The sequence below is a fragment of the Cynocephalus volans genome, chromosome 7 (assembly GCF_027409185.1).
Source record: "Cynocephalus volans isolate mCynVol1 chromosome 7, mCynVol1.pri, whole genome shotgun sequence".
NCBI lineage: Eukaryota > Metazoa > Chordata > Mammalia > Dermoptera > Cynocephalidae > Cynocephalus > Cynocephalus volans.
Genome location: NC_084466.1, coordinates 155,373,679 through 155,401,463, shown reverse-complemented (window position 1 = coordinate 155,401,463; position 27,785 = coordinate 155,373,679). Strand labels below are relative to the sequence as shown.

The 27,785-nt window shown below is 46.8% G+C and overlaps 1 protein-coding gene and 1 non-coding gene across 2 annotated transcripts in view; both read left to right on the top strand.

Moving 5' to 3' along the window:
* Positions 1-27,785, top strand: part of ADAM12 (ADAM metallopeptidase domain 12) — a 292,198-nt gene that overhangs the window by 70,120 nt on the left and 194,293 nt on the right. The window lies entirely within an intron of this gene.
* Positions 5,173-5,279, top strand: LOC134382918 (U6 spliceosomal RNA). Its single transcript, XR_010024160.1, has one exon. It is a non-coding gene; the product is annotated as a U6 spliceosomal RNA (small nuclear RNA).

Below are 27,785 nucleotides of genomic sequence, written 5' to 3'. Positions count from 1 at the left end.
TGACATTAATATGAAAGAAATTTCTGCATAAATCCACTATCCCCCGGCCCCTGTGGCTCCTACCTTACCTCATCACCATCATTTTGAGGATGTGACTCAGTGACTCCTCCAGCTGCTCCACTTCTTCATTGGTATAATCTCTGCTTCTCTGAACTGGGCTATTGTCGGGAGAAATGAAGTAGACTCCTGGATCTGTAGACTTTCCGAAGTGGAAGTAGATGAAAGGGGGACTGTCTACTGGAATGGAAGCTCTTGGAAGACAGGGGCTGGTCTATCCCCTGGACAAATCCCCAGCACCCAGAGCAGCACCTGGCACACAGCAGGTGCTAAGGGTGTTAGATGCTTGAATGCACAGTGAATGCAGGGACCTCCAAGGTCAGCATGTCCAAGTCGCCCATTTTACAGATGGAGACTTGAGGAGCAGGGAGGTTTAGGTACTTGCCCAAGTTCACATAGTTAGTAGTGGAGTTGGAAATTAAACCAAGGCCTTCAGATAACAAACACAGAGTTGTCGTTTCCTAATACATTGGAATTGGTATTCCACCCTTACAAAGTCATGGGCCTCTGCATCAATGTTTCTCCATTCATTCATTAAATTAGCATCAATTACCACTGCTGTATGTTAGACCAATGGTTCCCCATCCTGCTTGTGCATTAGAATCACCTGGAAAACTGTTTAAAAGGCCCCTGGGTAGGGAGGCTGATTTGATTTACTTTCACCTGCACATCAGTATTTTTATTCAGTGCCCCCAAGTGAATTGAAGCGGCAGTGAGGTTGAGAGCCACCGCAGTAGACCAGGCTGGTCACTGATAGCACTGTCTCCTGGTCGGGGATAGACGAGGGAATGGACTGCCCTTGCTGGGGTGGGAAGTGTCCTGATTTTTCACCTGGTTTGGCTGCCTCCTCCCCTGCAGAGCTCCTCAACTCAGGAGGCCCCTGGACAGCCCACCCTAACCGGATTTGGCTCGTGGCCGACGTGGTGGAGATAACACTAATCCTCAGGCTCCTGTGCCCCACAGGCAGTCTGCCGCCTTTGTGCAGATGTGTCTGGGAGTGGCAGTGATCCGGCCAGCTAGCTTTGCCATCCCCTCTTCAGACCGTCACCCCGTTGTTCTGGACACAACCCTCATAGAGCCAGGTGCTCAGCTGGGGATTGAAGGAACAGTAAGACGAAGCCCCTGGCCACGAGGGGTCCTCAGTGCGTGGGGGAGCCACGTTTTGGTACCTGTTCGTACAAAGTAAGGTAGCACAGACTACTTCGTTTCCTGCTGGGATTTAAAAATCAGTTTCCCTGGAAACCTTTGCCATTTGCTTTTTTAAAATTTAATAGCATGGCTATTGATCCTTATCAATGTTTAAAGAGCCTTATTGGACTTTTCCAGTCTTCCCTGTCACGAAGGGGCCGTGTTTGAGGGTGGGTGGGTGTTATGGGGTATGGGGTGGGGGGAAAGCTGGGACTGAATGCAAATATACAGAGCCAAGACACAGTCTGAGGTCCCATACCTGGGGTCACTTCTTGGGACAAAAAGGAGCTATATCCTACTCCCCAAAGTAAGTCAAAACCTGAGTCTAGTCACTCATCAGGCAGGCCTCACAAACGTTCGCTGAGTGTAGCAGAAGGGAGAAGAGAAGAAGCCTCCACCCGTCACGGCTGCTGGTGGCCTGACTGTCAGCTGGCGACACTGCTCTGAGCTGGGTCTCCTGGCTCGGACCCCACGGAATGAAGCATTGCAGGACAGGCTAGCAGGTGGGTTCAGGAAAGGGTCACACAAGGCCTTCCAACCTGACCCCCACTTCCAGTGCCAGGAGAGCCAGGCTCAGAGGGTGGCCCTGTCACCAAATGCCACTGGGGGCAAGTGACCAGGACGAGTTGCAGCCAGAGCACATGACCTCTGAGCCTTGACAGAGGCCAGCATCAAGGAGGAGAGAGTACATCTTAATTTCACCCTGTCGGCACATTTTTGAGACCTGTTATGTTGAAATGGTTTCTGAATGGGGAACCCCCTAGAAAAGGGGGGTTTCCCCAGAGATGTTGTATCCCGCAGCGTGGAGGAGGCAGGGACATGTGCACAGGGCAGCCAGTGCCTCTGTCCCCAGAGAGGGCGGTGCCTCTGTGGAAACCCCAGGGAGAAACTGAGGCAGGCCTGGGAAGGCCTGGGACGGGGCCCCCTCCCGGGCCGAGTCTGGGATTGACGGTGGGTAACAGGCCTGTGAGAGATGGACCCCCGAGAGCAAGTAAGGAGGGCAGGGGCTGAGAAGAGTGTCCCCTGGGGTGGGGCTGAGATCCCATCTCAAGAAGAAAGTTTGTTCAGCTGCCATCAGGAGTGAGGACTGGCACCGGCTTAGCCCTGGGTCACAGAAACCTGACACAGATGGAGCACATGCTACGTGCTAAGCGTTTTTGTCTACATCGTCTCATTCATTTCATACATCCACCCGGTGGGGGGTCATGCTGCTGTGTTCCCGGTTTTATGGACGAGGAAACCGAGGCACGATACTCTTAGACGACTCATGCCAGGTCACGCAGCTGCTAATTGATAGAGCTGGATCCAGACCCAGGCAGGCTGCCTGCGGGGCCCCAGCTGTTCCCTGTTCTGATGGCTGAAGCCTCAGCACCCCTCTGAGCCTCTAAAGGGAAGGGCTGTGCTGGGAGGACGGACAGTGCTGCCCACAAGGGGTCTGGGGCGGGGCAGTGCAGGGGGGCCGGGGAGCGGGCCTGGAGCTCTGGCCTCAGCATCCTGCCGTGCCATGTCATGGCTTAACTGCAGGGGCAGGGCTGGGCGGTGGGCCAGCAGGGAAAGAGAAATGAGAGAGGCTTAGGATTGACCTTCACTTGTACATGAGCCTCTCTTGCCAAGCCTGTGAGAGTTCAGACCAGGCAAGAAACGCACAGTGTCCACCGTTTATCCCAGCCCCCTGGCCCTGGTCCCTGGGAGCCCTCCACAAGGAAGAGTGGATGGTGTGGGGGAGAAGACCCCCGCCGCCTACCTCCAAAGATGCTCTAATGCAAAGCAAGTCTGAGAGCTATCAGAGGACCCAGAGTTCTCTTGGGGGTGCGTGTCTCCCCATCTTATCCCAGTCTCTACTGTACAGCCAGAAGTAGATGTCTTGTTCTGATCTGCAAGTGGGATCGTGCATGGACTGGGCCATTAGCTGGATTTCTAAACATGAAGTGACGGCTGGTTAGTGGTTGTTCCTACATGGGCTGAGCTCACTAAGTAGAGCAGCCTCCCCCCTGGAGAACAAGAAAATGATAAGCTAGTATAAATCATGCTGAAAGGAATGAGTCCTCCGCGTGAGTCATTAGGATGGATGACACATTGGCGAGCAGATGAAAAACCTTTGATGAAGACCAGTTGTGAAAGCACAAGCTAATGCTGAAGAGACTCAAATGTGTGATGTGTGCATTTTCTCCTTTCTTTCTCTTTTTTTTTTTTTTTTTTTTTTAAATTGCAGTTAATGTCAAGAGTGGTAAAACATTTCCTGTGCTGGAACCCAGGGGAGAGGTTCAGGGAAGGGTGGATTTGAAAGGATACTTTTAATCAGGGATTGCAAAACATAGTTTGGCACAGTAATTCTGGAATGGCCATAGAAATGTGAACCACCGTCCTAAACTGGTATGTCCTGCCCCATGAACATAGCTGTTCCAGAGCATCACTTCAGAGGCTTGAGAGCACATGGATGAACTTACCATCCAGAGATGTTCCAAGGAAGGGACCATGGAATTACAAGTGCCATCTCTGTCCAGTCCTACGAGCAGCAAGAGGCAGCATGTCCAGGCCTAAAGCATCAGCTCTGCACAAAGGCAACTTGCTCTGTGTCCTTGTTCTGTCGCTTTACAGCTGTGAGACTATGATGGTTAATTTTAGGTGTCAACTTGACTGAGTTAATGGATGCCCAGATGGCTGGTAAAGCAGTATGTCTGGGCATGTCTGCGAGGGTGTTTCTGAAAGAGATTGGCATTCCAGTTAGTGCACTAAGCAAGAAGATGACCAGTGTGGGTGGCACCATCCAACCCACTGAGGGCCTGGATAGGACAAGAAGGCAGAGGAAAGGTGAATCCACTCTCTCTCTTCTGGAGCTGAGACACCTATCTTCTCCTTCTTTTGGACATTAGAACTCCAGGTTCTTTAGCCTTTGGACTCTGAGACTTGCCCCAGTGTCCCCCTGGTTCTCAGGCCTTCAGACTCAGAATGAGCTTCGCCACCATCTTCCCTGGTTTCCAGCTAGCAGGGAGCGTATGGTAGGACTTCTCGGCCTCCATAATTGCAAAAGCCAATGCCCACAATAAATCCCCTCTCATCCATCCATCCATCCATCCATCCATCCATCCATCCATCCATCCATCCATCCATCCATCCTATTGGTTCTGTTTCTCTGGAAAGCCCCAACTAGTGCAGTGACCTTGGGCAAGTTCCTTAACTTCTTTAAGTCTACTTTCTCATCTAAAGAGAGAAAAATTATCACCGTATTCACTGTGTGGACAGGTTTATTTTATGGCAGGCAACAGAAACAGACTCTGCAGACGTACGCAGAAAGGGGATGTGTGGAAAGGATGTGAAGTTTCTCTCAGAACTAGAGGAAAGCAGAGAACCAGGTCTCAGAAAGGGCAGGGACTAGGCGACTCGGGGATCTTGGAAGAAGAACCCGGACAGACTTATCAGGGTCTGGTAAGGACCATCCTTCTGTCACCTTGTCGGAGTCAGATTCCAGAGAGAATCGAATGGGGAATTTGGTCATGTCTCCACTTCTTGGCCAGAAGAGAACAAGCCACCTTGACTTTGGCCGGTGAGGGAGGCAGAGTTTCTATTACCAGAAGGAGGAAGCAAGATTGTTACGGAGATGAGTTAACATCATTCCTGTAAAGGACTTAGCACCATGCCTAGCACGCTGTAAGAGCTGAAAAATCAGCAGTTGCATATTTACAATTATAAATTGGAATAATTGACAGCAGATCAATAATATAAACTATTCCCAATGAAAAGCTAATGATGCATACACACAAATGAGTGCAATTAAAATGGGAAATCTGAGTAAGATCATTGGACTGTGTCAATATTAACATCCTGGCTGTGATATTATACTAAAGTTTTACAAAATATTTCCACTGGAGGATACTGGGCAAGGTGTACAGGGCTTTTCTCTGTATTATTTCTCGATATCTGCATGTGGTGCTCACTTCGGCAGCACATATTCTAAAATTGGAACGATACAGAGAAGATTAGCATGGCCCCTGCGCAAGGATGACACGCAAATTCGATATCTGCATGTGAATCTACAATGGTCTCTGTAAAAATTTTAGTAACAAAAAGCCAAGGATGAGTTCAAAATGCCAAGAAGTCTTTGTCCCTGTTGGTGTTTATTATTTTAATTCCCCATGCCATAGAAAAAATAATCAGAAAAATGCTGTTTAAATGTAAGAGTCTCGATGGATTAAAAAAAATTTTAACTCTTGAGAAAAACATAAGATACAATAAAATAGCAAGTCCAGGTCAGAACATTCCCTTTCTAAAAATGTTCCTTCTTCACATTTAATTAACTCGACTGTGCATGCACGCGCACACACACACACACACACACACACACACACACACACACACACTCTCTTGCTGTCCCACTGAACATGTGAACAAAGTGTCAGCCTGGCTTGTCCTCTGTGGTTTATCTCAGGGAGAGCTGTTTGTTCTCAAATCTTATCTCTTAAATGTTAGTTTATTTAACTTAAGGTGGGCCCCAGTGAGTGTCAGCTCCTGAGGGATGTTTGTTAGGTTTCCTGAGACCTTGAGTCCCTGTTTATACATTCTGGGATTATGCTGGGGGAGGAAACCTCATCCAAGGACTTTGAAGAGCCCTGAGGTTGGCGTGCCGTGGCCTCCTGCTTTCTGTGGTCATCCCAGATGACCTGGAGCCCCTGCCCAGTAGAGGATAGAATCTGGCCATGCACCAGACTTTTGCTCATTTACTCTTTCCTTTTTTTTTTCTTCTAGGCAGTGTTAATTGATAGCATGCTATGCATGAATCCCTGTGCTAAGCAGCGTGGATATCAAGACCCAGTCCCACCCTTAAGAATTGTACAGATCAATAGTGGATCGTGACTTGTGCTCCCATCTGGGCAGTGGTCTCTGTGTCTTGTGTGCATAACAAAGTGCTAGGTGAATGCAAGAGAATAAGAGAATAAAAACAAATTCAGCTATGAATTCTTAATTGTATTTAGAGTTCCTGTAATTTGAATTACATTGTTGGCTGGTATCAGCTTTCTAAGGCACTTCTGCAAACTTGTAAGCCTTCCATGTCCCCTCACAGACCATCAGTGCACTCCCAACCACTGCCACCACCATCAGCCTCCACCTAGACCATGCTCTTTGCGGTCTAGAGACAGTGAAGAGTACAGTGTTTGCTTTGGACTCTATTGGCCATTAGGCGTGGCTGGATTTTAGGAGAGGAAATTGGTTACAAAACTTTAAAAAAAAAAAAGTCTTCTAGATCTAATTGAAAAAAGAGGATAGGAGCATTTTAGCCTAGAGGAGGCAAGACTTGGGAAGAACACAGGCTGTGTGGCTTCAGGCAGATTACTTAACTTCTCTGTGCCTCAGTTTCCTCCAACTGTAGAGTAGGGATGGTAATTTTAGTCCATAGCTGGTCCCGGAAATGAAGTAGGTAAATACCTATGAAGCGCTTAGAGCAATGCCTAGTTCGTGGTACACATTCAGGAATTGTCAGTACTCAAGTACTGAAATGTCTTTGCCTGCTGATGAGCCTTCAGAGGGCAGAGACGTCTTCTGATTGGCCACCAAGAGTGGAAACAGGCCAGTGGGTGGAGACACCAAGGGAAGCACGTGCCATCACAGCTGTGCAAATGAGCCGAACTGTCTCGGGAGGTGGTGAGGCCTGTGCCTGGGAGGGCCACATCATGGCATAGTGGCACATGGCCTGGTTGAGAGTCAAAAGCCTAAGAAAAGACAGAAATGGTCATTTATTGTGTGCCAGACTCTGTGCTAAGTGCTGTCCTGTGGCGGGTGGGGAGAACATTGCCAGTTTTGTTCATTTCTGAGTGCATGTGTTCATTCCCAGTGCCTAGACCAGCACCTGATGCAGACAGTAGGCGTCGCCCTGGAAAGCATACGTGACTTATGGCCTTTAATCCTCCCCACAACCCAGTGAGGGGTAGGAGCTACAATGGCCATCCTCATTTAGCAGATGAGGACACTGGAGCCTAGAGGAGGAAATGAGTCCACGTGCTCTACACCCAGCAGGTGCAGGGCCAGGATTCGAACCCACATCTGATACTCTGTCCTGGAATCCTCCACTAGGCTGCTGCCCTCATGGCCTGCACACACCCTTCCGACTCTCCAGTCTTTGATTTGAAGTTCAAAGAGCACGCCGCTGAGTCACTGGCTCCCTGAGGCACAGGGCCGCAGGGGGCAGGCTTTGTTTTTATTTCCTGGAGTTTTAGTGAATGGCTAGACAGAGAAAGAGAGGAAGATATGGCTACTATGCTCTGACAGTATTATCTGTTGGTTGCCACCAAGCTGATTTGAGAAGTATTTTTAGAATCACATGTTCCTTACACGTGGTTGACGTTTTTACCAGTACCAAAAACTAGATAACAGCAAAGAATTCCTGGTTGGTGACTTATTCTCAAAGTTGGTGCCAAGCCCTGTCCTGAATGATTTACTTTCTTCTTTGGCTGTGGAATCCCATCAGTTGCTCATGATTGGAGGCCAGAAGGCACATAAGCTTCTCAGGACTGATCCGGGCATTGGGATTACCCGTACGTCACAGGTATACGTCACAGGTAGCAGGCTCTCTCCTACGTATCTAGCAATAATTGTTGAATGGACAAGGGTTTCCAAGTTCCTGCTACCATTGTGATACAGCAGTGAAATTTGGTAAGCGGCTCTGTTGCTGTGAAATTTTTCTCATTGCTGGTTTTGTTGACATTGAACTTGACTGGCATCAAAGCTATTTTGTCTAGCTAGGAAAAGGGGTGAGAAGAGTTAATATTATATACAAGCACTTGAAAATATATAGTGATATTTTCAAATTGTCTCTAAAAGCAGTAATGCTTAAATAAAGCATGTACTTGATTCTCTTTAAATCTTGTAGCATACTGACTTAGTGTATTAACAGAGTTGAAATAGCCGCGTTAAGGCTGACACAGAAAGGGTTTTCTTAGGAATCATTTTCAAATCATTTAAAGGATAATTGAAGTTATTTTCCAATGGGAAGTGATTTTATACAATTTTGAAACAGTTTTTATTTAAATGTCAAGTGACATTTCTTCTTTGCTATTTAAATTTGTACTTGCATGGATGGCTGGATATTAGCAGGGTTTCCCTTGGATTGTCTGTGGCCATTTTCTTGAGGATAAAACTATGAAATCTAGGGTACTTAATGACAGGCTCAAAACGGAGAGTTAAGTAATTACCCCCAGCTTTATACCCATAGATCAATATTTCCATAGATATGTTTTCACCCTCCTCCCAGTTTCTGAGAAAGAAGGTTATCTTTTGGTCCCTAGAGCCATTTTTTCACCTGTCTTACGTATTTCTACTTTTCTCTTCCAGAGCGCCTGTGTTTTGTGTCCCTAATTATTTTCTTTCTCTTTATCGTCTTTTCAAGGCCTTTCACCATTTATTCCTTCCTTTCCACCTCTGAATATGCTCCGGTATCTCCACTGTTTAAAACAACAGCAGCAACAAAAAGCTCATCTACCTACCTACCTACCTACCTGTCTGTCTGTCTGTCTGTCCATTCATCCATCCTCCCGTCCATCCCCAGTCAAATTTTTCTCCTTCACCTTGTAGCCAAACAGTACATCCCTGGAGCCTCTGCTGCCCTCTCTCCTCTCCACCCGTCCCTCTCTGATCCAGTTTTGATATGTTTGTCCTTCAAAAGCTCATGTTGAAACTTAATCCCCACTGCGACTGTGTTAAGAGGGTGGGAAATCCTGTTATGGTAATTGAACGTGGGGCCTTGGAGAGGTGATGAGACTGTGAGGACCATGCCCTGGTGAACGGATCGGTCCGTTGGTAGAGTAATCAGCTGAGGGTTTCATGGGTGGTGATGGGCCCGGTTCTGATGGCTTTAGAAGGACAGCGGGAGCAGGTGGGCTCTCTCTCTTGCTCAGCCATTTCTCCATGTGACACCCTGTGTAGCTGTAGTCACCAATAAAAACAGGGCCCTCACCAGATGTGTTACCTGGACTTTGGACTTCCCGGCCTCCAAAACTGTAAGCAATAAGTTTTGTTTTCTTACGAAGTACCCAGTTTCATGTATTTTGTTATAAGCAATGGAAACGGACTAACATATTCTCTCCCACCAGCTCCTCCTCTCCACAGTTTCCTTTCAGAGATCCCGAAGGAAGGGCTGCTTTCTTCCAAATCCAATGCTTCCCCTTGCCCTCTGACCACTGTTCATCCTTCCATGGAGGACCGCGACCCTGGCTTCTATAACGCTCTTTATCCTCGTGACCCTAGCCCGTCTAACCACGGCTTTCCTTTACCAGCTTCCTGTCCTCTTGGACCTCTCAGCGTGGATGGGTGCCGGGGCCTGAATTCTTCAGGCTTCCTCCGACACCTATCCCTCAGCACCATAGATTCCAGAAGGAATGCTTCTAGCCCTGATCCACCACCCACTGTCTGTTTCTTCAGGGATGTCCTGGTCCCTTCAAAGCCACACTCTCCAAATGTGAGCTGTGACCCCCACACCGCCATAGTGGGCTGTAATTCCCCACGGTGCACGTCCCCTGTGTCCCGGGCCAGCAGAATGCCTCCTTTCACTGTCTGGATTTCGTCTGTGTTCCCGTGTTCCTTCCTTCCGAGTCTCTCTCAGATGTGTCCCTCCTCTTCCCTGCTCCAAGCTCATATCAACGCAGACCTGGGTTATTTCAACAGTCTCCTCAATAGCCTTCCAGAAATTTCCTGCCACCAGTTTATCTCACAAAGATACCAAACCAGAATCCCAGCCGCGTCACGTTTCTCTGTCCTCCTCCGGCCAGCTGAGTCTTCTTTCCAAAGTACAGCTCAGAGCCTGTCCCTGTTGTGCTCACTCAGCCTTGATGGTTCCCGATGCAGGGGAGGGGCTGTCCTGGTGCCTTGAGGTGGCTCCTAAGTCTCTCAGTGTCACGCCCCCAGCCTTGCTGTGTGCATCTGCCCTGCTTACCATTCCTGTCTCCTCAGCTCGCCCCTCCCAGAGCACGCTCGCAAGGCTTCACCTCCATGAAGTTGTTCCTCATCTTCAAACATGCCTGGACGTGGACATCTCCATGTCTCTGCTTGTACAGCCCTCTTGTCTGCAAGGCCATCGTCACCTTTGCTTGGTGAATTAGTGTCTGCTCATTTTCTAATGTACAGCTCCAATATTATCTTCTCTTAAAGCTCTTCTTGTTCAATCTGCAGTAACCCTCCTGTTTCCTGTCCAGACTCAAGTAGAATTTTTCTTTCTCTTTCATCCCATGAAACTTTACATCTCTCTTGATCGTAGCAGGTCTGCTTATTCTAATGGAATATGAGCTCCTTTAAATATGACCTATAGTGTCTTCCTCCTGTAGCCGCAGCATCAGACCTGTCAATTAATAGATGTCAGTAAGTATCGATTGAATTAAATTTTAAGTAAGAGGATTGAATCCCTATTAATTTAGTTTATCCAGCCAATCTTTCCACTATATTTACCATAATTCCCCAACACACAGTTGGCCAAAGTTTTCTGGAAGGAGTCTAGGCCCACGCCCCGTTTACGTGTCCCTGTGCCCTCCTTTGTTGCCCCTGCAGAGTCTGCCTCCCTGTCCTCGCCCTCTGTACCTCCTGTCTTCCACACAGGCCGTAGTTACCGGAGGCAGGCAGCACGCTGCATGGTGAAGGGCCCGGGTGTGGTCTCCAGCTGTCTTCTGCAGTGTGTCTCATCTCCCAGAATGCTGCAGAAGCTGAATAAAGGCGGAGGCCGTGTGTCTGCCTCCCCTGAATGCCCAGTGTCGATTCACGGTATGCACGGGGTTGTACATCAAAAACTCGATGAGTTGTTTAGATATCTTATTCCTCTTTTCCAAGTATTCAAGACCATCAGACCCACAGTTTTATGGCTGAACCCTTGTGCTCTAATCACAGAGTTGCCAAAACATGAGTAGGCAGTCTGGAAATGACTAGAATTTGAGCAACAGAAACCTTCTGCCCCACCAGCCTAATCCAGTTGGTACTGTGTCTTCCACCAGATTTTAATAGGGCTACGAGTCTTTTCTAAACTAGCTTACTCTAGAATTCTGAAAAGCTTACAGAGGACAGTCACTGAGGTTGAGCCTGACATTCCCCACTGTTCGTATCTGAATCATTCTAGAACAATCAGAAGCCCTCCAGTCTCTGAAAAAGAACCCATGGCCTAGTTCCAGGATGAAATAAGTTAAAGATGCTTCTCTTTGGCTGCTTCTCTGGAATGCCTAACTATTTTCACGTAAGTGTCTAAAAATCAGAGCGTGTTTTCTCATTCATATTCTATTCATAAGTGGGTATCTGTAAGAATACCACTTTTATCCCCCCTAAAAGAAGTCAGTAAAATATATCACCCCAAAAGTGGAAAATGCGTTCCATAAATGTTTTAGTTTGGCCAGAATGACCTTACACATCACCACTGGTCTACCCTGAGGATAACGTTAGTCCCTGTGTCCCAGGGCGCTGAGAGAATGAAATAAGATGCCTGAGAAGAGCTTAGTACAGAGTGAGAAATCAATAACGGTTCGGTCTGGTTATAATTACACACTCAAAATTGCTATCCATAATTATTATCAATTTTACTTTATGCTGCTTCAACATCTAAGAGTCAGATCCAAAACTTCTGCCAAGGATTTGATGGCTGGTGACATTAGCATCTCAGGCGGGAACCTCATGCAAGGAGTCTCCTTGGCAGGGACAGCCCTGAGCTGCCTGCTCAGCAGCTGCATGCCGAACGACGGTCACGCTGGCCTCCTCCCCGCTGCATGACGCAGCAATCCCAGCTGCTCCAAGCGTGCAGACGAGATGAGTGTGTCCCGGGGGGACAGGAAAAGGATGAAGTCACTTGTGGTCCCACATGGGTGGAGGGGTGGCCACCCTCAGGCTTGCTGGTGCATCTCTCTGTGTCATGACCTTGGCTGCATCACATCCCTTTCAGGGGACAGCTTTCATCTGGAGAACAGAGGAATGTTTCCTTACATGAGATCATCAAAGTCCACAGCACTTTGTGATGTCAAAACCAGGCATTAGAAAGGGCCATTTCTCTCCATGTCTAAATCCAGGGCTGGGAGACAGTGCTGTATCTACTTATCTTCCCAAATGCAGACAAATCCTGAGGAGCCTGGGACCCTAGCCACGGCTTTGTTTGTTATTTGTGTAGAAGACTCAGAGCACTTCCATACCCATTCCAACTCAAATAAAGCAAAACCATTACACAGGTTTGCTCAGTGTGTGCTGGAGGCTTTGCCGAGGATCCGCCGTGCACAGGCACAGAGGAGCCCATGCTTTACAGGCCGCTGCGTTCCCACAATCGCAAAGTGGCCCCCAAATGCCACCTTCGTCCCAGTACTGTGCCAGAACTGCATACACTGGGCTTCATTCCGCATCATTTTGCATTGATTTTGAAAGTCTTTGGGGAATTTCAGCAGAAAGTAAGCAAGCCTGTTCGGTGTTTACTGCTGAACCAGGAGTACGACTCTGTCCCCTGCTTGTAGGAAAGCCTTAGGAGCAAAAGTCTGATTTTACAAAATAAGTAAGTGTGGGTTCCCTAAAATGTCAAGGGTATTTTAAAGTATGTTTTACAACGTGACAGAGTCTGGGGAGAAAAGAGGCTTAAAACTAAAGAGTTAGAGGCTGTTGCCAATTGAAAATGAATCACAAATTAAGATAAATCACCCCTGAGCATATGATGTGGAACAATGGGAAAATATTATCAGAACTGTAAAAATTTGATTTGCCTGCAACTTTTCAGAAACATAGCCTTGAAAGCCTAAATTGAAACAAGCAGACTGACTCACGTAATGCGGGAACATCAGTCTAAGATTCCAAACATGTATGTCGGGAGATGATTATTGGATTTGCTTAAGAAAAAAAACAAAAAAAAAACCTCTGTTTTACAAAGTAGACCTCACTAACTCTTTCCTTGCCATGGAAGATTCCAAAGAGTATTTATAAAATGCACTAACTTCCAAGACTCTGTAGAGCGCATCAATAGCCCCACTTATTAAGTATCTGTTGCTTGTATTTATTCTGTGCACATATCTCTAATACTTATCTTAATGTTCCCGCAAGCATTCTTGACCCCACTTCATGGACAAGGACACTGTGCAAAACATCCACACAGCTTGCCCCAGGCCACACAGCTATTGAGTGACAAAGTCAGGGTTCAGGCTCAGTTCACCCTGGTGTTTACCGCACTTGCTTTTCCATGACCTCAGCGTGTCTAATAAACAGTACACTGAATGTTGGTCCATATATGCATTATGCTTATTGGGAGAAGAAACTCAACCCAAGATAGAGATTCTGCCTGTTTGTGCACAAGTCGTGTTTTCTAAGAGACTAGGGGAAGAAATTTACTGAATGACAATTTTTTGGAAGTCAGTTTTAATTCCTGGTTATGATGTTTCTAATTAAGGTGTGCATCATATAGCATAAGTCACCATTTTAAAGTGTACAATTTCAGTGGGTGTTAGTATAGTTACAGTGTTGTGCAACTGTCACCACTGTCTAATTCCAGAGCATTTCCATCATCCCCCAAAAGAAACCCCATGCCTGTTAAAGTCACCTCCTGGTCCCCATTTTCCCATCTTTCTGAGCCCCTGGCAAGTATTAATCTTTCTGTCTCTATGGATTTGACTATTTTAGACAATAGGTAGGAAATATTGTATGGAATTATACAATATTTGTCCTTTTGGGACTGGCTTCTTCCACTTAGCATAAAGTTTTCCAGGTCATGATGGTGTAGCATGTCCCAGAATTTTATTCCTTTTTATGGCTCAGTAATATTCCCATTGTGTGGATATGCCACATTTTGTTTATCTATTCATCAGTTACCAGGTACCATTTTGATGTTACACTAAATTTTGTTTCAAGGAGTTTGGCATGAGCCCTAGCAAACCAAAAACCTAAGGTCTGTTACTACAAAATAGATACCTGATGGTAAACTAGCAGCAGGTAAATAAAGCTCTCCGGAGGCTCTGTGTTGCCTCAGATAACACGGAAACTGCTGACTATGACCTTCCTGGCAGTCCGCCCCCAATCAGGCTGCTAGCTCACTGAGTTCCAGCTGCTCTTCTTCCGGTTCTCACACATCATCTCCTCACCCTCGGGGTCTCACATGTTCTGTTCTTTGCCTGGAAATCTCTGCCTCCAGCTACCGCCTGCCTGGCTGCTCCTTCTCAGCCCTCAGGTCTCAGCCTAAGTGCTGAGAGAGCACACTGACCACCCACCTGAAACAGACCTGCCCATCCCCTTATTCTCTCCTAGCACTTCCCTTTCCTTCCCTTTAAAGCACATTTCATAATTTATGATTGTGCGCTTATTGTGTGTTTATTCGATTTATGATGGTCTCCTCCACTTCCCATAATCGTCACTGACAGGGCCCATTTCTGTTTTTGTGACTCTGTTTCCAAGACCTAGCTGAATCAATGTGCATGCAGTCAGTCCACATCCAGATGGTTACCTTGCTGTGCCTGACCCAGCTGGGCCATCCTGCATCTAGGGCGGTGGTCCACAAAGGGTGGTTCCCGGTCAGCAGCATCAGCATCAGCGTCACCCGGGAACTTCTCAGATATGCCAATTCTCGGGCCCCACCCGAGAGCCCTTTCAGTGGAGGTCAGCAACGTTTTAACAAGCACTTCAGGGGATTCTGATGCTTGCAATAATTTGAAAAGCACTGGTATAGGAAATAGCCCCCCCTAAAGGGTAACTATGCCCCCCAAAAGGTAACTATGTGAGGTGATACACATGCTTAGCTGTTGTAATCATTTCACATGTGTACATATGCCAAAACATTATATTACGTACCATAAATATATATTATTGTAGTCAATTATACCTTAATAAATCTGGGGGAAATAAAGAAAGAAAGGAGGGCATGGGCCCCTCTAGCCAGCCATGGAGAGTGGGTTGTCTCCACGCCACACTTTGAGATAAAACTCTCGGGGACACTGACACCCCAGAGATTTTCTGATGTCAGTAACTCCTGAAATCACAAAAATCCTAATATGCCCATGATAGCCCTTGTCATCAGGTGTCATCTCTGTCATTCTCTTAGGGGCTGATGTTCCTGCTGAGCATCACCTCTACCCATGGTACCCAGAGCTTAATCCATTGCTATGAGTCACATGCGTCCCCAAAAGTTTATGTGTGTGAAACTTGACCCCCATTGTAAGAGTGTTAAGAGGGTGGGAAATCCAATTATGGCATTAGAAAGGGGGGGCCTTTAAGAGGTGATTAGATTGTAAGGCCTGTGCCCTAGGGAATGGATTGATCCATTCATGGAGTAATGGACGTGGTTATCACGGCTTTATAAGGAGAGTGAGTGAGAACGTTAACTCCCTCTTGCTTAACCCATTCTTACCATGTGGCTCCCTGCATTGCTGGACAGAGTCACCACCAAGAAAAAGGCCTTTACCAGATGCACCCCCTTGGACTGTGGACTTCCCAGCCTCCAAAACTTTTAGAAATAAATTTCATTCCTTTATAAATTGCCCAGTTTCTTGTATGCTGTTATAAGCAGAAATGGACTAAGGCATATATGGAGTTGAATGGAATTTCAGACAGGGTGTGTGTGGCTGGGCTGTGCACCTTTTCTTCAGCTGGTGAAGAGTCCTCAGCCATGCACGCTCCAAGCTTTAGCCCGAGTGAGAGGCAAAGACAGTGCTCAGCTGGGTCTCTGCCCTCAGACTGGCCATAGCAGAGTGCGTGGAGCACTTTATTCCTGAGCACCACGTGCACCAATGGGCAGTGTATCCTTCTAGAGCAAGCCTGCATGGGGGTCAAGGCAGAGCCTGGGCAGGTGTTCTGGAGGACATGCCACCTGAGTGGGGCACAGAAGGCTGGAGAAGGGGGGCAGCGGTGGGAGGCACCAGGCACAGCAGTGGACCCCAACAGTTGAGTGTAAGATCCTGGGAGCCACACCGACCAGAGCCTACCTAGGACTCCTACTGTGCAGCTGCCTCCTGCCCAGGATGGGGAGAGATGCTGGCCATTCTTTAGAAAGGAACCAAATTTTGATTCCAATCAGAAAATCTTTGATACATAATCAGGTAGTTGCAAATGAACAAACAAGGGGAACGGTTCTCTCAACTTCCCAGGGCTTCAGGGTTCTGCTACTGGAGTCTGTAATCAAAGAGTTGTAAACATGTACTGCGCCGTCCCTCAGATCCAACAGCGAAGAATTCATTCTGCTGTGATACTTCCTTTAAGATGACTTTTTTTTCTCTGAGAGGAAATAAGGAACTAAATAAATATTGTGTGCCTTAATTTCTGAAAGGAACATGTCACCCCCACAGCCATTTATTTTAGAAAGATAGGATTTGTTCTCTGGGAGCAAAAGCTTTGAGCTACCCATTGTCTAGATATCCCCAAATGCTCCAGAAAGTTGATGGTTTGAAATCTGAGAACAGATTCACACACTTCAGCTGACCACACTGATTAAGTTTTTAACAGAGATTCACTGTCATGTCACGTCTTATAGGAATGGCTGTATCACCTACACATGCTTTCTTGGTATTCTACGCTATGGTTTCATCCAGAAGTACATGGGTTATTGTATCACAGATTCATGAAAATGATGAGAGTTTTTTCTATATAATTTTCATTTCTGTATTTTCATATTCTACCTGTCGCTAGAAAACATTGTTAAATTATGTGCATGTGAAGTTATTTGAATTAGTTCAGCATCGAAAGTTAATTTTTAACACTGATATTATTTCTAGAAGTGGTTCTCCCCTACCCCCTGCTAAAAAAAAATTGTTGACACAGTTTTTACTTAATTGGGGTTTATTTTAGCTCTCAAACTGCCCATTTAGTCAATGTGATCAAATTCATAGAACCTGAGGCCTCACTAATTTAGTCCCTGAAACCTTTTCTTTTTTATCTCTTTGTCTATGAATAATTCATTTGTCTGCACAACCTCTGAAGCAAATCTTCTTTATAAAAAAGAAAAGGAAAAATGTACTGAACAGAATAAGTGCCAGTGAAATCTCAGGTTTGACCTCAGAAAACAAGCTAAGATTTTGAGGGACAAAAAGTGTCTGTTTCTTGTGACTCTTTAGCAGGCAGATAACTAAGGATTCATCTTATGAGCTATTGCCTGAAAGAAATAATGACAGGTATTTAAGCATAATACCATATAAATTCCTTTTCTGGTTATTAAATTCCATTTTCTTGTGTTAATTTCTATAATATTCTAACACGTTTTTGGACTTTTAACTTTTTAAATATATGTTCTTGTGTATATTTAAGGTATACAACATACTGTTATGGGACACATATAGATAGTAGAATGGTTACTATAGAGACATAACTTAAGCTCTCAGATTTAATTTAAAATACCATGGTAGCAAGAATTTTGAGGGACCTCATTTTACACAGTGTATATGTTCCTAAAAAGGAATGAACGTTGAATTTTTGCAAAAATGACTTTTTAAAAGGAATGCTTTGGATGATGCTTGTGTGTGGCTGACAGCTGTCCTTGCTTTCTTTTCTCTGTGCTATTGCACGCCCATCACCTTCACCCTTTCTTTTATCAATCTTCCCTAAATTCAGTAAATGCTGAGTCACCCCTGAGTTCAGTGCACTGTCAGAGCACAGCACAGCACACTTCGATCTTTTTGACTTCCTAGTTTGTCCCAGGGTTACTGCATTTTGTCACACTAGGGCAGGGAGATTGACATTCCAGTTCTTTCCAACAGTGACCCCTGAAGTTGTTCGGGACATAACCTGGGCCACCATATGCCGTGGGCTGATTGTCATCATATTATTAGGAATGTTTTGGTGCATGAGTATTTTTTATATTTAGCCCCTACCTATAAACAAACATTATTTGAGGACGTACAGCCAAAATAACAAGGATTGCCGCCCGGCACATAGATGAAAACCAAGTAGATGGGAAAAGAAAGGAGGAGGTCAAAAATACATTAAGAAATTGCAGATAAGGAATATTTTGAAAGCAAAACTTAGCTGAAATGTTTCCAGCAAAGACATGTGGGATTTGCTTCAAAATAACCAGTGAGCAGAAGGAGGAGAGGGCGCCGTGTGTAGATGAAATGAGTTTGGCCACGAGTTGATACTAGCTGGTTTTGGGTGAGGGTTTGTACAGTGGTTCATTTTGGGTGTCTGGGGTGATGGGTGTATCAGGCCCTCTCTGTTTTCATGTGTGCATATGCCAGAATCTGAAATTTTACATTGCTAGGCCAGCAAACAAAACTTTTCTGCAGAGTTCTAATAGGTAAGGCAAAGAATAAAATAATGGGTTATGCGTCTCTTCCAGTCCAGAAAAGAAAGCATAGCAGTTTGAAAGGAATCTCCCAATTAAAGATGTCTTGAGGGTATTTGTTTCATGGGGGCTGGAAAACATGTTAATAAGCGCAGAGGCATGTGGGGAAGCGGGTGCGGGGTCGTGGGAGAGGTTGGCCCAGGCGAGGAGGCAAGTTTTATCCCTGACATTGTTTGGGATTGCCGAGGAGGGTGATAACGGAAAGCAGGCTGGCTCTGGTCAGTTTTATACTGTTTGATATTCTCTATAGACAACACCCCGCTGCCCACACGCAGGGAAGACCCTTCCCACCACCCCCCTTGAAGGGGCCCTTTCCCTGGGCGTCAGCGGTGCCGTCCCAGGGTTTTCTCCCATCCCGGGGATCTGATCTCTCCTTGGCTCCTTCAGGGGCTGCTTCCTGTTACTGCTCCTTCAGTTCCTCTCCTGGAAGCCTCCCTCTCTTCCCTCTCCACATACAGATTTGCGTCTCCAGCTCCGATTTCTTTGGAGTTCCAGATCAGTCCAGTAATTTCCAGAATCCAGATGGTCCCCACTCTGCTGCCCCACAGGCATCTCAAACTCAGCAAACGCAAACCTGGTTTCCTGGGGTTTGCTCGCCGGCCCACCATGTCTCCCGGGGGTGTCCCCATCACAGGCCCTGGTGTCTCCATCTACCTGGTGGCCCACGCTGGACATTCAAGGGCTGCGGTCTGCCTTGCCTCTGGGCACTTGGGCCTGTTGCTGCCAGCTTTTGCACAGCTCTCGATTCCCTTTCTTTTCTTGTTTCTACTGCCATTTGCTGGGATCTCATGGCATTCTGCACACTGGAAGAAGGGAGCTCCCTTCAAAACCTAAGGTGTCCCTCCTCCTGCCTCGATGACGGCCCCCAGCGTGGCCAGGTCCGGCTCTGCACGCAGCTCGCAGCACCCCACCCCCACCCCCCATGCCTGTGCCACTCACTCCACATCTCCCCTCCAGCCCTTTCCTTCCCCTACAGGTCACTGAGTCCTGTGATTTGTCCCTCTTGTGCCCTCGTTAAATATGTCCCCTCCCCCCATGTAAATCAATGGTTTTTATACATTTTTGACCATAGAACTCTTTCTTCCAATGAAACTGGGAGCACACAGCAGGAGCAGAGCAGTAACAGAGGATGGCCTGGGAAGGAGACAAATAAACCATCAGGGCGTTTACTGAGCACTGACCGAGCTGGCCAGTGCCCAGCAGCCACGGGCCTGGTCTCTTCTGCTTCCAGCAGCCCCATGAGGTAGCAGAACCCCTGGCTTGCAGACGAGGACACGCTCACGTGGGAAGGAAGGTCGTGAGGCTGGGACGGCAGAGCTGGGACTCACACCCACCTCGGCGCCCCCCCCAGCCCGTGTTCACACATCTGCCATCGTGGCCACCCCCCTCAGGTGCTTACTTTCCTCTCCAGCTGCTCCTGTCTCCCTCCAGATGCTCTCTCTTGCCTCTGAGTAACCATGTTTGTGCTTTTGTGGAGCTGCTCCTTGAGGTGACAGGACCTCCCCAGACTCACCCAGGCCTGTGCCCTGTCCCTCAGGACCTCCATCACCCTCAGGCCAGGTCCTTCCCTGGGGTGGTTTCCTGGTGGTCATCTGAGGCAGAGGCCACACAGCTGGAGGTGTCCCAGCTCTCAGGGTGGCCCCTGGCCAGCTGTGGCCTGGCCCGGAGTCAGTGACCCTGTAGGGAGTCTGGTTTGTGTACAACAGGAGGCACCATCCCCCTTCTCCCAGCCCTTTCCATCCCCTCCTCCAGCCCTTCCTGACCCTTGCCCCGTCCTCCCAGTCTAGTCCTGCAGTCCTAGTCACAGGTGCCCTGCCTCAGTTCCTCCCCCAGCATGATGCCTCGTGGGTGCCTCATTATCATTAGTAGACTGCTCCACGTGCTTCCTCAGCCCTGAGTTGGGGGACTTCTCCGGGCACCTAAGCCATCAGCTGGCATCCTACACTTGGACTTTCCTCGGTTATTTGCTGGTGTGACCATTGGCGTCATCCACCTTCCTCCTCTTGGAGTTATTCTTGCTTTGCAGACTAACTGAGCAGCCACTGTTCCTGCATCTCCCTCCTCTTTGCTTGTGCAGGTGGAGGAAATGCAAACCTGTACTCAAAAAGGCCGAGCGACCAGATAGACCAACAGGACCAGGGGGACTTCAACGTGCCCTGTTCCCCCCGGGCTAGGCAGGTTTTATGCCATGTTTATCTTTATATTCTCCAGCATGCCCAGCTCATTACATGGCACAGAGTAGATGCTGGAGGAGTAATACAGGAATCGCGTGGGACACTATAAATGGCACGACGGGTCTGTTTTCTAAGCCTGTGCTTGGATGTTAGATCACGTGGCTTTCATGTGAATATCTGTAAAGATTGTAGCCATTGCAAAGTGTCATCTGCATCTGTGTATCTGAGAACTGGCAACAGCAGTCTAACTCACTTTTCAGCATTTTTCCTTCCTGTCGATTTTCACGCTTGAACTCCTGACTAGGGATTTCCTTGTGTAGGAGTGGCGTGCATGCCGATCAGCTTGGGACTTTCTGCATGCAGCCTACTGTGTGTTGTCAGCATCTTCATCACTTTTCTCAGGAGGGGTAGCTACAGCCAGCTTAGACATTTTTTACAGTAAAATAGGTGTGTGTTTATTTTCCCATCATATACGCACAGATAACAATGATATATCGCCCCTTCCTTAATCTCGTCTCGTTTCCTTTATAGAATCTTTGGGGATAACACATTATGTATACGAAGGATCACAAAATACCAAGTGCAAGGTGTAAATACAGTTATCACTTCCCTCTTTATCTGTGGTTGTAAATCAGAGAGAGCGGTGCGGTCCCAGCGCAGGTGAGGCACGCGGCTGAGGGTGTCCCCTTGCTAGGAGCGTGTCATTCACCAGTGTGCAGCAACTGCAGTGTTCAGGATTGCAGATGCTCTTGGAGGGCCAGGCGTCATCGTCCCGATACCTCTGGCATAATGTGTCTGTCTCCTGCGTCTCCGACCTCTCCCTACTTCCCAGCTCGCACCGGCCTGTAATATATGCCAGCCTTAAAATATGCCTGCTGGCCCATGCAGCTGCCCAAACCACATGGACCCTGCAGGTCCTCTTCACCTGTTCCCTCTCCTCCTGCCCCTTCTCCTCCACACTGGCCTTCTCCCCAGTCACTGCTACTTGTGTCCCCTCCAATCTCACCATGTCCTGGTCCTCTGTGGTACTCGACATTGTCCCTCAGCTTCTCCTCCTATAACACCTCTTCTCACCTGATCCCATGAAAGGCTCTTCCAGAGCTTCTTGGTCACCCCTCAGGGGTCCTGTCCTGCCTCTTCCCGGGCAGCTCCTCCTCGTCCCAGGCCTGCAGGGCTGGTGCACCTGCGCTCCACCTTGGCTGCTGTCCTGCCCACCCCCGCACTCTGCCCCTGGGGACCCAGCCTTGAACTCCCACCTCTTTGCAGTGAAGCCCACCTCCACGTCTCCTGCCTTCATCTGTCCTGAAAGCTCAGACCCAGGCCCCCTGAAGAGAACACTGGAGGCCTCCGCCTGGACATCTGTCCACAGGCACCTCAAATGCAACACGAAGATACGTCTTTCCCCACAGGCTTCCTCCCTGCGTCTGTCTCTACCAGTGACCCCACCCATTCACACCTGTTAGTCCCTGTCCTGTGGATTTTACATCCTAAAATGCTTAAAGTCCTTTACCTCCTTCCTCAGTCCCAGCACTATGTTTTCAGTTCTGACCCTCCTCATTTTTCATCTCGGCTACGGTGACAGCTGCCTAACTGTACAGCAGGCAGTCTTCACACCATCACTTCTGTGTGTCAGCTGGTGACGGGTGGGACACATGATGGAAGGGAAGATGGTCATGGAAGGGTGACACCTGACGTGTTGGCCTGAGCAATAGAGAGGGTGGTGGAGGTGTTAGTTGAGGAGGAGGAAGGCAACGAGTGGGCAGGTTTCTGTGTTGCTCCGTTGGTTTGGTGGTGCTGGTGGATGTGTTAGTTTCCTGCAGGCGCTCTTGCAAATTGCCACAAACTCAAACTGAGTGGCTTAAAACATCATGAATTTATTATCTTGCAGTTCTGGAGGTCCAACTTCCCAAATCAGTCTCACTGGGCTAAAATCAGTGTCAGCAGGGCTGTTTTCTTCTCGAGGTTCCAGGGGAGGGTCCCTGTCCTCGCCTTTTCTAGCTTCTGGAGGCACCTGCGTTCCTTGGTTCTCAACCTCATCCTCCACGTTCAAAGCCAGCAGTGTAGCGGCTTCTCATTTCTCCCTCTGACTCTGACCCTCTTGCCTGTCTCTTATAAAGACCTTTACATTACACTGGGCCCACCCGGATAATCTGGGATAATCTTTCTCATCTGAACATCCTTCACTTAATCACATCAACAAAGTCCCTTTGCTAGTAAAGTAATATTCACAGGTTCCAGAATTAGGACGCGGACATCTGCAAGAGGCCGTTATTCAGCCTATTACAGGGATCACGGGGCGAGGGAACTCTAATGTCAAGAGTCCCTTTAATTCATATGAAGTTGCAATGTCTGCTAGACATTCACGTGGAAACATCCAAATGGCAATTGCATACAAGTCTGGAATTCAGGGCTGAACAAGAAAACTTGTGGATGAACAGAATATAAATTGAGGCTGGAATGAGTCACCTAACTAGCGAAGAAATGAGGGAAAACTGGGTCAAGGGCCCATCCCTTATATCTTTCTGTATCTCCTCTGCACCTCCAATGTATTGAGGTTGAGAAGATCCAACCAAGAAGCATGGAGCACAGCAGCCAGTGGGGGAAGAAGGAAATCGGGATCACAGGTGGTGTCACAAGGCGGGTGGCGGGGCTGCACCCTGTGCTATGGAGGGGACGAGAAGATAGGAAGAGAATTGGCTGTTCAGTTTGATTAGAGCAGGGTAATTGGCAGTAATTGGTAAGAGCTCTGCCAGTAGGGACAGGAGTCCCACTGCAGGGTGAGGAGAGAATGAAAGGTAAGTAGAGGCAGCGAGTCTAGACAGCTCATCAGTGGACAGTTGCTGTGAGTGGCAGCGAGGGGGAAGCTAGAAGTGGCAACAGGGACAGTTTTGTTTATACAATGGATGTTATTAAGGTATATTAGTGTGAGGACCCAGTAGCTTGGGTTGTTGTCCCCCCCACATACACACACACTAATCTTCTATTTCTGTCGCCCTTATCTCCTCACGCCTAAGATATTAAAGTTCCTGAAAAGTCATCATTGTTATGAAGACGCTAGAAAAAGGAAGTCAAATGTTCCAACACTAAGAAGAACAAATATAGTACATCACTCTCCAGCAAACCTTAAATAACTTCAGTCTAGTGGACTATATGATTCTGGCAAACCTCAGCTCTAGTAGGTTGAAGAAATAGTTTGTTAAACTAAAGCTATGAAGGTACAAGAATATATGGATTTATTGTATATGGCGGGCAAATGCCAGCAGCTTCCATTGACAGAACAATGCACCAAAGAATTCCTGAATCAATGTCTTACATTCTTAATATGTTTCTGGTTGCTAAAATTTAACTTATAACCTTTTCAAATGCAATCTTTTGTAATTTACCTAGGACACAATCCCCTTAGATTTTATGCATGTCCTTCCTCAACATAAAGGTAAAGAAAAAAACAACTCTAAATGATAAAAGTGCAATATTTAATCAAATAAAAATAAAAAACTTACAGGTATTAAAATATTAAAATCAAGGACAAAGAGCAAATGATACACTGGAAAAGAGGTTGGCAGAATAAATGTAGTTCATATACAAACAGCTTTTACTCATCAAGAAGCAAAAGATGTTCACAGTAAAGTAAAAATGGGCTTAAGACAATTTTAAAGAAAATACAAATGATAAATGAATATGTGGGAAAATATTCAAGTTGATTTATACTTAACCAAATGCAAATTCAAATGAGGTACTATTTTTCGTCTCTGAGACAGGCAAAGATTAGAAGGACTACAATTGCGTGTTGCTGAGGATCCAAGAAAGTAGGTGGATTTATACACAGCTTGGATAAATAGAAATGTATGTACCCTTCGGTAGAGCAGTTTGGCAATAAATATTAAGAGTATTAAACATATTTACACTGTTTGACTCAGCAATTTTACATTAGGGATTTATCCTCAGGAAAGTATCTAACGTATTTCAAGGCATATGCAAAAGTATATTTGTTGTAATATGTCATGATACTCACTGAACATACATTTATTGAATACCAGCTAAGTGCCAGAAGTAGTGCTGGGTGTGGGAAATATAATGGGTGAGGGGTAGGTGGAAATAGATCCAGACCCTGCCTTCCCTTGCTCTGTACCTTGTATCTGAAATACAGATAAATAAATTAACCATGATAGTCTAATGCCACAAGTGCTTTGGGGGCTGGAAGATCACACAGAAAGGCACCTGGGAGAAGGTAAGAGAGGAACAGGAAAGAGATAGAGTGTGGAGAGAGAAGCAGAGAGGGAGAGAATGTGCAAGTATAGAAAAAGAATGGAAGGAAATATATGGATTAAATGTTAATTCATATTTTCCAGGGTATATTATTGAGGACTTGAAATTCCTATTTTATATATTTTTTTCTATTTAATATATATTACTTTTATAATTCTAAAAAAATTTTTAAGGACTATTATAATTATGCAGTCATTAAAACAAGTATTTTAAAATGCAACAAATATAATTTATCCTTCAGCATGCCATGCCATTAATAAGGAATGCCACCTGACAGACACAGAACTGAGGCTGGAAGCCACAGGAATCCAATGAGACCGGGATTTAGTTTCTACAGATTTTTTCTCAAAAGGCAAATTAAAAGCCTACAGGTCAATAATATTTGCCACTCTGCCACCTTTCTCCAACCCCCATGCCCCCGCCCTGGTCCCTGCGTGCCTCCTGGGATGAGGGTGCACTGAGGGCATCCACCTGTGTTGTCACTTGAATAAGGAAACTTCAGGGATCCCTGAAAAAGTGTTTCCGTTAATGTGGTCATCTCAGGTTTGGTTTTTCTGGGCAAACAGGGAATCACAAAAAGGTACTGGATTTTCTTTCCTGCTGTACCCCTGATCTTGTGTTGCCTGACAACTCTTAATATGCACTGCCAATGAGATTTTTGATCTTAAAAGTAGTCCTTAAAATCTCACTCCTTGTAATCACTGGATTTACATCTGGTTTATTATGTACTTGCAAAGAAAACAGCCACTTTCATTTAAAGAAAAGGGGAGGCTGGGACATTACAGAATATTTGGCTGTACGGATGGGAAGTCTTGCCTGTGTTTACTGTGGACCATAATTTATGAACAGAGGGATGAATATAAAGTTCATTCCTTTCTCCTGATAATCAAAGCTTGAAAGCACCATAAGGAAGGGCAAATATATGGATGTAATTTGGTAGGAAATTGTCCTGCATTTCTAGAGTGTAAAAATATCCTACTAGACACATGATTCCTAATTACCTGGTTTCCTTCTAGTATGAAACAGGATGAGTAGGATGTTTTCCATGTAAGTCATTCAAAAAAAAAAAATGTTTAAAAAATATGACTAAACCTTCTTAGGGTTTTATAAAAATTAAATCCTTTTATCTGAGCTCAACATTGTACATTTGAAGTTACTTTGAAAATCTGTTTTGCTTCCATTCCTTTAGCTGCCCTGCCTGATCTTTTAAGAAATGATCTCTTGGAATCATGCATTATCACAGAGGTTGAATGGAAAAAAAAAAATCTTAGGATGTACATTAATGGATCAAAAAGTCTCACATTCCAAGCTTTTGTTAATACCAATTATTTGCTGGTGTATTGGGGGCATTCTTAAGGCTTGGTGAACATGCAGAAAATATTCATTTGCTTTTGTCAACAGGACTTGGTTTTCATTCAAGAACCTGAGCAGTGCTGGTGGTGCAGGTTTCCTCAGGCAGTGCTGGTGGTGCAGGTTTGCCCAGGCAGTGCTGGTGGTGCAGGGCTCCCCAGGCAGTGCTGGTGGTGCAGGGCTCCCCAGTCAGTGCTGGTGCCAGTCATTTCATGGGTTGACCTGTCATGCTTCTTGCCTCTGTGTTTCAAGTGAAGACCTGAGTGTCTGGGACAGTCCTCGGCCCCTCTCCCTCCCCTGGTTTATGGAAGCTCCTTTCCCCCCAGTCCCCAGACCCACCTCAGGGCAGCATCACAAGAAGATCCCACCTGTCCCTCCCCGAGGAACTCAAGGCTTTGCAGGGGTGTGAAGGACGTGCCTCTGAGGGGCTGCCACAAAGTCCTCCTCAGCCTTCTCCCTGCTTCAACCTCTCTCCTTCAGCCTCACAGAGTGTTAGGATTTTTGTTCTGCTGCCCTTTTGTTTTCTTGGCCTCAGGAGGTTGTCAGGGGGATTGTTCAGTGGGGTCCCTGGGAAAGAAGAGGGAAAAGGGCTGAGAAAGGTGACAAGAGCCTCTCTCCAAACCAGTCACCTCCTGCAGAGAGACGATGCCGTCCTGAAGCCCATCTTCCTGTCTGAGCCAGAGCTTCTCACGCTCAAATGTGCCTAAGATCACTGGGGATGTTGTTGACAGGCAGGTTCTGAATCAGTAGCTCCAGGGTGAGAATTTATATTTCGAAGAACCTCTGGATGAGGTAGGTGTTAGTGATCCATGCTTTGAGTAGCAAGGGTGCTATGTGCAGAGGGCGCTTTATTTCCAAGTCAGTGAGATAATCCATGTAAGGGGCTGAGCAGAGGGCCCTGTGCTAGTAGGTGCTTGATAATGTGCTTAAAGAAAATGATGGAAAAGATAATGGTGATGGTGATGGTCATGATAATAGTGATGGTGATGATGGTGGTGGTGGTGATGGGCGTGGTGATGGTGGTGGTGGTGATGGTGTGGTAGTGATGGTGGTGGTAATGGTGTGGTGGTGGTGTGGTGGTGGTGATGGGCGTGGTGATGATGGTGGTGATGGTGATGGCAGTGATGGTGATGATAATAGTGATGGTAGTGGTCATGATGATGGTGGTGATGGTGGTGATGATGGTGGTGATGGTGATGATGTGGAAGAGATGGTGGTGGTGGTGGTGGTGGTGGTGGTTTGGTGATGGTGGCGGCGGCGGTTGCGGCGGCGGTGGTGGTGGTGGTGGTGGTGGCGGCGGTGGTGGTGGCGGTTGGTGATGGTGGTGGTGATGATGGTGGTGGTGATGATGGTGGTGGTGATGGTGGTGGTGATGATAATAGTGATGGTAGTGGTCATGATGATGGTGGTGATGGTGGTGGTGGTGATGGTGGTGGTGATGGTGTGGTGGTGATGATGGTGATGGTGATGGCAGTGATGGTGATGGCAGTGATGGTGATGATAATAGT